Source organism: Capsicum annuum, chromosome 10, assembly GCF_002878395.1.
Source record: "Capsicum annuum cultivar UCD-10X-F1 chromosome 10, UCD10Xv1.1, whole genome shotgun sequence".
NCBI classification, from domain to species: Eukaryota; Viridiplantae; Streptophyta; class Magnoliopsida; order Solanales; family Solanaceae; genus Capsicum; species Capsicum annuum.
Window position 1 is genome coordinate 105683025 of NC_061120.1, and position 9166 is coordinate 105692190.

Consider the following 9166-nt stretch of genomic DNA (forward strand, 5'->3'; position numbering starts at 1 on the left):
AGGCAGCCAGTCATGATCAAATTCTTCCCAGGCATACTCTACAGAACGAAGCTCCTTGGCAACAACATACCGAGAAAGGATCTGATCTTTGGTTTTTATACCTACAGGCAGTTGAAGAAACACCTTATTATTAGAATGAAAGGTATAACCTTCATGGGCCGATTTATGCAATATTCCACTGAACCGAGGCTATTCCAGATTTTTGAAAAAACCTAGTAAAGAGGATGGAAAAGCAGCTGATAGAAGAATCTTGTGCTGATTCCCACAGAGAATTCCTCAAGAAGACCAAACATCCCCTATGGCTCAATCAGGAATTCTTCATTAGACTTCCATTAAAGAAGAGTGAGAATGTTAACCCCAAGAAGGCAAGTCAGTCTGGAATGAATCCAGAATATCTTTTATCTTATAAAGAAGAAGTGTGATAAGCTTATGGAGTTTGGGCTCACGGGCCATCAGATTCCCAGTTGGCTTGTGAGAAATTCTATGTTAACAAGCGCGCCGAACAGACAAGGGGAAAGCTCCGTCTAGTCATAAATACCAACCCCTAAACCATTTCCTTTTCGATGATAAGTTTCCCATTCCAAATAAGCTGACCCTATTTTCGGACCAGGCAAAAGTCATCCACTTTTCCAAATTTGACCTGAAATTTGGATTTTGGCAGCTAGGCCTACACCCAGAAGGCAGGGCCAAAATGGCCTTTTACATACCCAATCACCACTATCAGTGGAAAGTTATGTCGTTTGGGCCCAAACCTGCCCCATTACTCTTCCAAAATGCCATGATTAGGATATTCCAGCCCATCCTATATACATCATTGTGCTACATCGATGGCATACTGCTCTTCAGCAACATTTTTAAGGAATACATGTACCTCCTCCGTCAGTTCCATGACTTGGGGATGCACTTTTCCCATGGGTCTTACACTCTAGGATCCGACATTTTTCAAGAACTGCTTAGGTTCCCGACACCAAATTCTCCATGAAGCACTCCAACAATTTCATGGTGTAATTAACTATGTGACAGACTTCATCCTTGATATCTCCACATACATCTCCCCACTCATGAAGATGCTTAAGAAAAATGCTCTAGTTTGGGGAAAAGAGCAGGATGATGCGGTCTGAAGGATAAAGGGAATATCAAGCAAGGTCAAGACACTCTATATTCCATCGGACGGACCGATGATATTGTAGACCGATGCCAGTAATGACTATTGGAGTGCAGTTCTCCTAGAAGAAAAAGACAACCAACAAAAAATATGTTGACATACACGTGGAAAGTTCAAAGAGGCGGAATAAAATTATTTTCCACCTTCAAGGAAATTCTTACAATGAAGAATTGAATCAAGAAGTTCAACTTCTTCCTTATTCACACAGAATTTCAGATCGAGATGGATATGTAGGCTTTTCATAGAATGGTCCAGCTGAACTCAAAGGACATCGCAAATCGACAAATACTAAAATGGTCTTAATGGTTTTCTCCCTCTAAATTCAAAGTCAGACATATCAAAGGAAAGGAGAACATCTTGGTGGATTTCCTATCAAGGCTGGAGAAATTCTCTTCCAAACACTTCCTGGAGAAAGGTAAAAAGGAAACAATGTCGCCATCTAATGCATGATCCAAATCATCAAGCATGGCATAGACTGGTGGATGGAAGAAGGATACGTTATCCTGTCACCGCCAGCACCATCGAACACTGCCTGAAAAATTATGTCAGATGACATGTGCAAGAAAGTTACTCTCTCAAGCAGGTTACCCTTCCCGGTGGGTTACCCTCTCCAGTGTGTTACCCTTCTCAATGGGTTACCCTCTGCTCCAAGGAAACACTATCAGATGGATTACCTTCACCAGCGTGTTACCCTTTCCAGTGAGTTACCTTCCACAGTGGGTTACCCTTTCAAATGGGTTTTTGAAGCTGCTCACTCAGTTACTTTGAAGACAAAGAGCTTATCCATCTGCTTGTAAGATGCCTGTGAAGCCACTGATGGACCTGCTTACAAACTGCTGACTCACCCGCTTGCACATGCTGTCACTTGCCAACAACATAGTTTGTTTTATTTTTTATTTAGCCCTACACATGTTAGTAGGTCTTGGTGTTAATAAAGATTAGGATTTTCTAGTCATAATAGATAATGCTTAGCCCTTCCAAAAGGATAAGACTTATCCTTATAAACAGATAATGCCTATCCCTTAGCTGTTAGTATAGGAATTATAATATTTTATTTTATGTTTATTCATAGCTTAGCTTAGCTAGTAAGATTCCTTCCTCTATAAAAGGAAGCCTAGGCCTTTAAGTTAGAGGCATTATTTTCTCTACCTAGACCATTTGCTCTACCAAAAAACCTGTTATACAGTTTCTCTCAGCTATCAATGAAATATTTGTTAGCTAAACTCTTTTTCTATTGCTTTCTCTCTTCCTAAGGGATGGGTATTTTGATCCTTTAGGTTGGTGTAGGGGGTTAAGTAAACACTAAGGCAAAGTGCTAGCTTGTTGCGATGACAACAATGGCACCCCGAAGTTACTTTCCATGTTTATGAAATAAAATTGGTTTTGTCCATACGATGTAGATGTCTAAGTACTTTCTAGGTATAATGAAATTGGCTTTGTCCACATGATGTAGATTTCTAAGTCCTTTCTATGTATATGAAACAAAATTGGCTTAGTCCATGCCATAGCTTTCCGAAAAGATTCAATATCTAAGAAAGAACACATAGATCTGGGTTTTGCCGTGGTACACCTTTTCTTCTACAGCCATTTTTAGGGAAACAAGCTAGGGAGAGCCGACGTAAGACCCTTTTTAGGAAAATACAGAATACTTGTGTACTAAGGAGACAAGGGATTTCATGTGTTCTAGGACTGGCAAAGTCAAGCCATCCATCTTTTGGGTTGGAAAGGCTTTGTTGCCGACGAAAACCATCCTTGATGTATAGCTTGTAGTTCCAAAGTAAAGCCATCTCGGTAAGGGTTGTGAAGGATTTTTATCTAAAAAGAAAACTATCTATATGGATGCGTAGCTTAGTCATAGGAAAGTTGTGGTCTGTCGATTAAAATCTTTGATTTCATATGGCAGGCTACCTATATGGACGTGAATCGCCTGTTATGTTGGAAAGGTTAGTCGTTGTGTCTGTGGTGTTGAAGAAAGATTTGACTTGTTAATGTATACCACCTCCGTGGTGTTGAAACCTGTTGGAAAGTTAGTCTCTGTGTCCGTGGTGTTTGACGAAAGCTTTGATTTCCTATGGTATTCTGCCTACATAGTCGTGAAACTGCCTTTCATGTTGGAAAGTTTGGGGTCTGTCGATGAGCCGCCTGGCTGCTCTCTTTGGCAGTCTTCCATGCACCTCTACCTCTTCGTCTTTGCATCCACCTCTGCTGATTGCAAATGAGTGAGCTGGCTTTTCATTTTTATTTTCTTTTGTTTTTACTCTTCACTTGTCCACCCTACTACTTGTACATTCGTCCTTAGTTTTCGCTTCCAAGTTTTACTACTCATTTCCTATACATAATAGAGTCATAATTTCATTTCATTTGTCAGAGTCAGTGTTTTCCAGTATAGTAGTCTGCGTCTTTTTCATAATCGAGTCGTAGTTACTTTCTTATATTTTAGAACATATATCAGTTATGTTCATAGATCCTTAGCACAAATATATAAAGTTAATCCATAAAAATATAAAAAGATTTTCATTTTATTGAGTCTTTTCCATTGATATTTAGAACAAATACATCGAGTCTATACAGTCCAGAAAAAATACAAAATATATCTTTCCTTGAGTCTTCTTCTTTAGGTAGGCCCAGTTTATGCAGATCTCTAGCTCAAGTAAATATGTACCCTTCCAAAACTCTGTCATCCAAATTTGATTGCCTATGCAAAGTAGATGTGCTACCACCAGAACAAAAGATATCTCAACACATTTACCTATCCTAAACCCTTACTCTGCCTTTGCGAAAAAAGCATGAAACCAATGGCTACAAATCCGTTCTTTGGTGTAGCAGAGACCGAAAGGAGTAAAAAAAATATATTCCTACCTCAAAACTAGACCAGCATCCTATTCTGGCAACTCAGGAGGAACAATTCATCAGTCTACAGATACTGCAAGATTTTCTAAGATAGTGTAGGAACCAAGGCTTCACCCATATCCACATTGGTGTTGTTAGAGTTGCCTTATCATATCACAGAAGAAAAGGCCAGCCTATGGTGGCACGTCTTTCACTCCTCGATACCAGGTACAACGAATACCAACATGCCAACTTGGGAACTTTAGAAATCACACTGAACATCGGGACAGTCTTCACACCATATTCCCCAACTTTAACATGACCCTCTTTGATCCGTATTTGACGGACGCATTAGAGATCAAGGTCCAGATACTTGGAGCTTCACAGGGGATAGATGTCATGCAGGAAAATATCCACAACCAAGTAACTTGGCGAGTTAAGAATCATGCTATGGATTTATACCTTCCAGGTGGTGGGGATGCTTTGTTCTTAAATATAGATGGCACCAATGGAACCACTCATTGTGTCCATATCCCAAGGAAGTTACCCAGAGATGAACTTGTGAAAGTACTCCCAGATTTATAGGTCACAAACTATGAGAAGTTGAGAGACTATACTCAATTTCTCCAGTCCAAGGATCCAACCTTTGCCAGAAGGAGTGACAACACCATAACGATTAGCTTCAACAACTCATACCTAAAGCAGCATCCCAAAACCACCTTCTCAATTCATATGTATCAACCTTCTAACGACATGCCACTATTAGAAGGCCAAAGGTTGACAGATGACCCAGGGTTCATGTGCTGACTCATAGATAACTTTTTGGAAGAGAATGATTGGATACCCCACTTCGATCATAACGACTAATATATCGTGTGGTGAAAATATCCTCTCTCTGGACATTGTCCATGGAAGATGATGGTTGCTTCATCTGCCGAAAGCCTGGCCACTTTGCCAGAAATTGACCTCAATCTAAGAAGTCAAAGGACTCCATCCACCTATTTGAAGAGATAGCCGACCATGCAGGAATCTATCTCAGTACGTAGGATGACCTCGAATCAATATTCTTGCTGAAAGAAGAACCGATGGAGGACACCCTCTTCTCCATAGACATATATGAAAAAGCAGGTGATATCTATGCCGATGATCTCTCCCTGATATCTAGCAATAGGAAAGACAACTAATACTAGGCTATTCAAATCCTCATGCTAAAGACCAAAGGGATACTATCTTTCGGGCTAGTAGATTACCTTCTAGATCTATTCAACCAATAAGTGGATCCCTTCGATCCATTCATCCTCCAAGAAAGAAGGACCTTCTACAAGCTTCAAGTGTTCAAAAAGTATGTGGATCCATCCTAAAGTTGGTCGGAGTTCACCTAGAATATCCCTTCTTTCATGCGCTCATCGCGCTGGAGATCGACTTTTTGCAAGAACTCTTATGGATATTCTAGTATATGTGCCACCAGCACTACATTATCATGGAGTTCAAGTGTGATGCCTTCAGGTATTTCGATCGATTACAACCTGCTTTAAAGAGATTTATGTTGTGGTTCAAGCCACAAGAATATTGGATTCAAAGCTTCAAGGATTCCTACAATGCAATGATCTTTATGCTGCATCACCCTATAGGAATCTTATGCCACAACGTCCAAGCTCAATTGAAAATTTCACTTCTCTAGAAATTTCCCGTGTCCATACTCTCTCTGGAAGATGAATACTATGAAGCCCAGTGATTCTTTTTCTAGTAGAAAAGATGAATTCCCAAGGAAATCTGGCCAAAGGAATGGGGAAAATAGAACACGCAGATGACGGGCATCCCCACTTGGATGAGGTTCGATGAGCAGCAAAAGAATATCAACGACAGTATGAGATCACTAGATAAAAAGTCACCAACTCCATCAGAAGCATATAGTTGAAATATCCCCAACGAAAATGCAAAGATTCATCATTTGGAAGGAGTTACTTTACCAAATCGATGAAGAGAAGCTTGGATAGCCAAGAAAACCTTAGGCAAAAGCACAAAATTGATTGGTGGATAGAAGAAGGATATGTGATCTCTCCACCGTTGATACCATCCAACACAGCCTAAAAGATGGTGTCAGATGACATGTGTAAGAAAGTTATCCTCTCTATCAGTTTAATGATTTTAAGTGTTGAGATTGATAAACAAAGAAACTTCAGGAATGTTTTTGAGAAGTTGGCCACTACTTATTGAAATTGTTAAATGAATGGAAAGCCTTTGCATGATTTTTGACTTATGATTTGAGATATGACTCTTCTTAAACTATATGCATGATCAAGTGGCCTGAACATTGTTTAAGAATGAAATAATCATATATGGCTCAGAATAATGACTTACAAGTCTTGGTATGACGATACTAACTTAGACAATGCTATAACAGAGACAGACTAATACAGAAATCAGACTTTTTTGTTTTAAAATTTCAGAATGATGCATGTTTAGAAAAGGCTAAAATAGCGCATAAAGAGATGTTAGGTGGTTCCCTGAAGAGGGCACGAGTTCAGATAACTCATTGCCCAAAAACTATGATTTGCCAATCTGGGTCTATTAGATTACGCCGGCCTAGTGTCGTGTGGCGTATCAGAATCAGAGATTCCAACCCTTGTGGCATACTTGAGTTGGGTGCTTCCCCGCCGAGTCAATGGTGGAATCCATATAGCTTGTGGAATATTAAAGTTGTAGGGGAGTGCCACCTAACTCAGAAGTAATACAAAGAACAAACAGTGCATTGACAAGAATGACTTATGATTTTCAGAAAGTGCCCATATATTTTGAGAATTGTTTATGCATGATGTTTTAACAAATTGCTCTTCACTATTTTACTTATATAAAAGTTTTATTTTGGATTATTTTGCGTACCAGTACATCTGTATTAACCCCTCCCTCCTCCCTTCAGATCTGAGGCTTAGTCTAGGGGTCGAGAAAAGCAATAGATTTTATCAGACAGAGTTGCAGTATTATTAGATATGGCTTTGGTCTACTGGGGGCCTTGTCCCAATTTTCAAATTGTGTTAGTGATCATGTAGTAGAGATTTTGAAGACGGTTAGCAGATGTTGCTAGTTAGTTTTGATTTTCATTTTTAAATGTTAAATTCATATCAGATTTATGACCATGATTCCACCTTGCCATAACTTTCGTATTTCCTAGTTTATGTATGAATGGTGTATATGATTTCAAGTTTAGAAGGGTGTCCGAACCTTCATGGTTCGGGATGCTCGTCACGGCCAGGGCCTCGTTTCGGGTCGTGACAAACTTGGTATCAGAGCACGGTTCATGGTCCCAGGGTATCTGCGAAATCGCATCGGGTAAAGTTTTATTTATGGGTGTGTAGCGCGCCACACATATAAGCAGGGGGCTACTAGGCGTTTAGGAATGTTTCCCTTCTTTGTGATCTAGTTCGTGCTTTGGAGTCTAATCTGCCTCTAATCAATGCTCTCTTGCTTTTCAGAAAAATCGATCATGCCTCCTCATCGCACTATCGATTAGAATGCACAGACAGATGAGGTCCACTCATGGGATGCGAACCCATAATAGAGCTCTCACCCTAGAGCCTGTTCCTACCCTGGGAGTACCCCCAGTCCCGACCAGCCCACCTCGGGCTCCACGGACCAATGTTAACTGTCCCCGACTTCTCAGAGGGATATTTCTAATGCAGAATTCAGACAGTTTATTCATATGCTGGCACAGTTGGTGGCCAATCAGGATTAATGATCGAAAGATGTTGGGTCTGCATCTGTTACATCTGAAGCTACTAGGGTGGGTCAGTTCATGAGAATGAACCCGCCCAAGTTTACTGGCACCAAGGTAGAAGAAGATCCACAGGAGTTTGTGGATGAGATGGAGAAGATCTTTAAGGTGATGCATGTGGAGGAGATAGAAGGAGTGGAGTTGGCAACTTATCAACTCAAGGATGTTGCAAATCAGTCGTATAACGAGTGAGAGGATGCGAAGGGAGAGAGTGTTGAGCCCACAGCAGGTATTTCAGTATCCAATTTTACATTATCTTATCAGTATTTAAAACCTTATGGCGTTGACAGTTTACTTCCGCACCTGTGTATTTTATTACTTTATTCAGTGCTCACAGCAGGTACTAGCTCATGGGTTAGCTTGTGGTCACTTGTGACATAAGCACTGTTGTCGCGACTAGGGGTAGACTTGGATCGTGACAAAACTTGGTTTCAGAGCCTAAGATTTTACAGTGTCCTAAGAAGTCTGAAAGACGCATTGAGTAAAGTCTTGTGAATGAGTGTGAAGCGCACTACACTTATGGATAAGAGGCTACAAGACGTTTTAGGAAAAGTTTCCCTTCTTTTGTATTCATGTCCTGCGACTGAGCATAGCTCTATTTAAACTCTCTTTCTAATACATCATTTATTCTGTTATAGAAAAATGCCTCCTAGAAGAATAACAAAAGAAGAAACGGGAAGCAGCCCGCACATCCACCTGTTCAGGAAGATCCCCTAAATGAGCATGTCTCTCACGCTGAATTCAGAGCCACTTTCACTACCTTAGCTCATTCAGTAGTTGCTCAAAACAACCAGCAGGTGGTTGTCCTATATAGGCTTATGGTTCATGCTCAGCAAAATAAGGAGGAGAAGCGTAGGGAGAAAAAAAGAAAAGAGTAAGAAGGCTAAAACAGGTAGTTTTAAGTCAAGGTCAGAGAGTGGTAACCATTCCCAGTTCTGCTAAAAATTCTCAGCCCTAGCTCCTTCTTCAACTAGTGCGCTAGTGCTAAAGTTAAGGAATTACAATTGGGATAGAGCGCTAGGCTCTAGGCCCAAGGTAGCATGAACAATGATCGTACTAATCCTCTCTGTGGAAGGTGTTGTAGGAATCATCAGAGTGTGTGTAGGGATGGTAGTGGTATGTGGTACTAATCCTCTAGTTCCATGCTTCTGCGCTATCCCATCCCATTTTATTTATTTTTTGTTCATTTATAAACAACCTACTGGCGCTCCACATTGAAAGAGAAGTATAGTAGTTCATTGAAAAAAACTGACCGACAAACTAAGAGAAGCATATTTGTTTGTATATTTTTTGCGGTTCAGATCGAGCAGGTTAGACTAAGGTGTCATTTAACATTGATTTGAATTTCTATGTTAAAGGAATGTTACAAATGAAAAGTTTCGTAACAATGAAGGTGACAT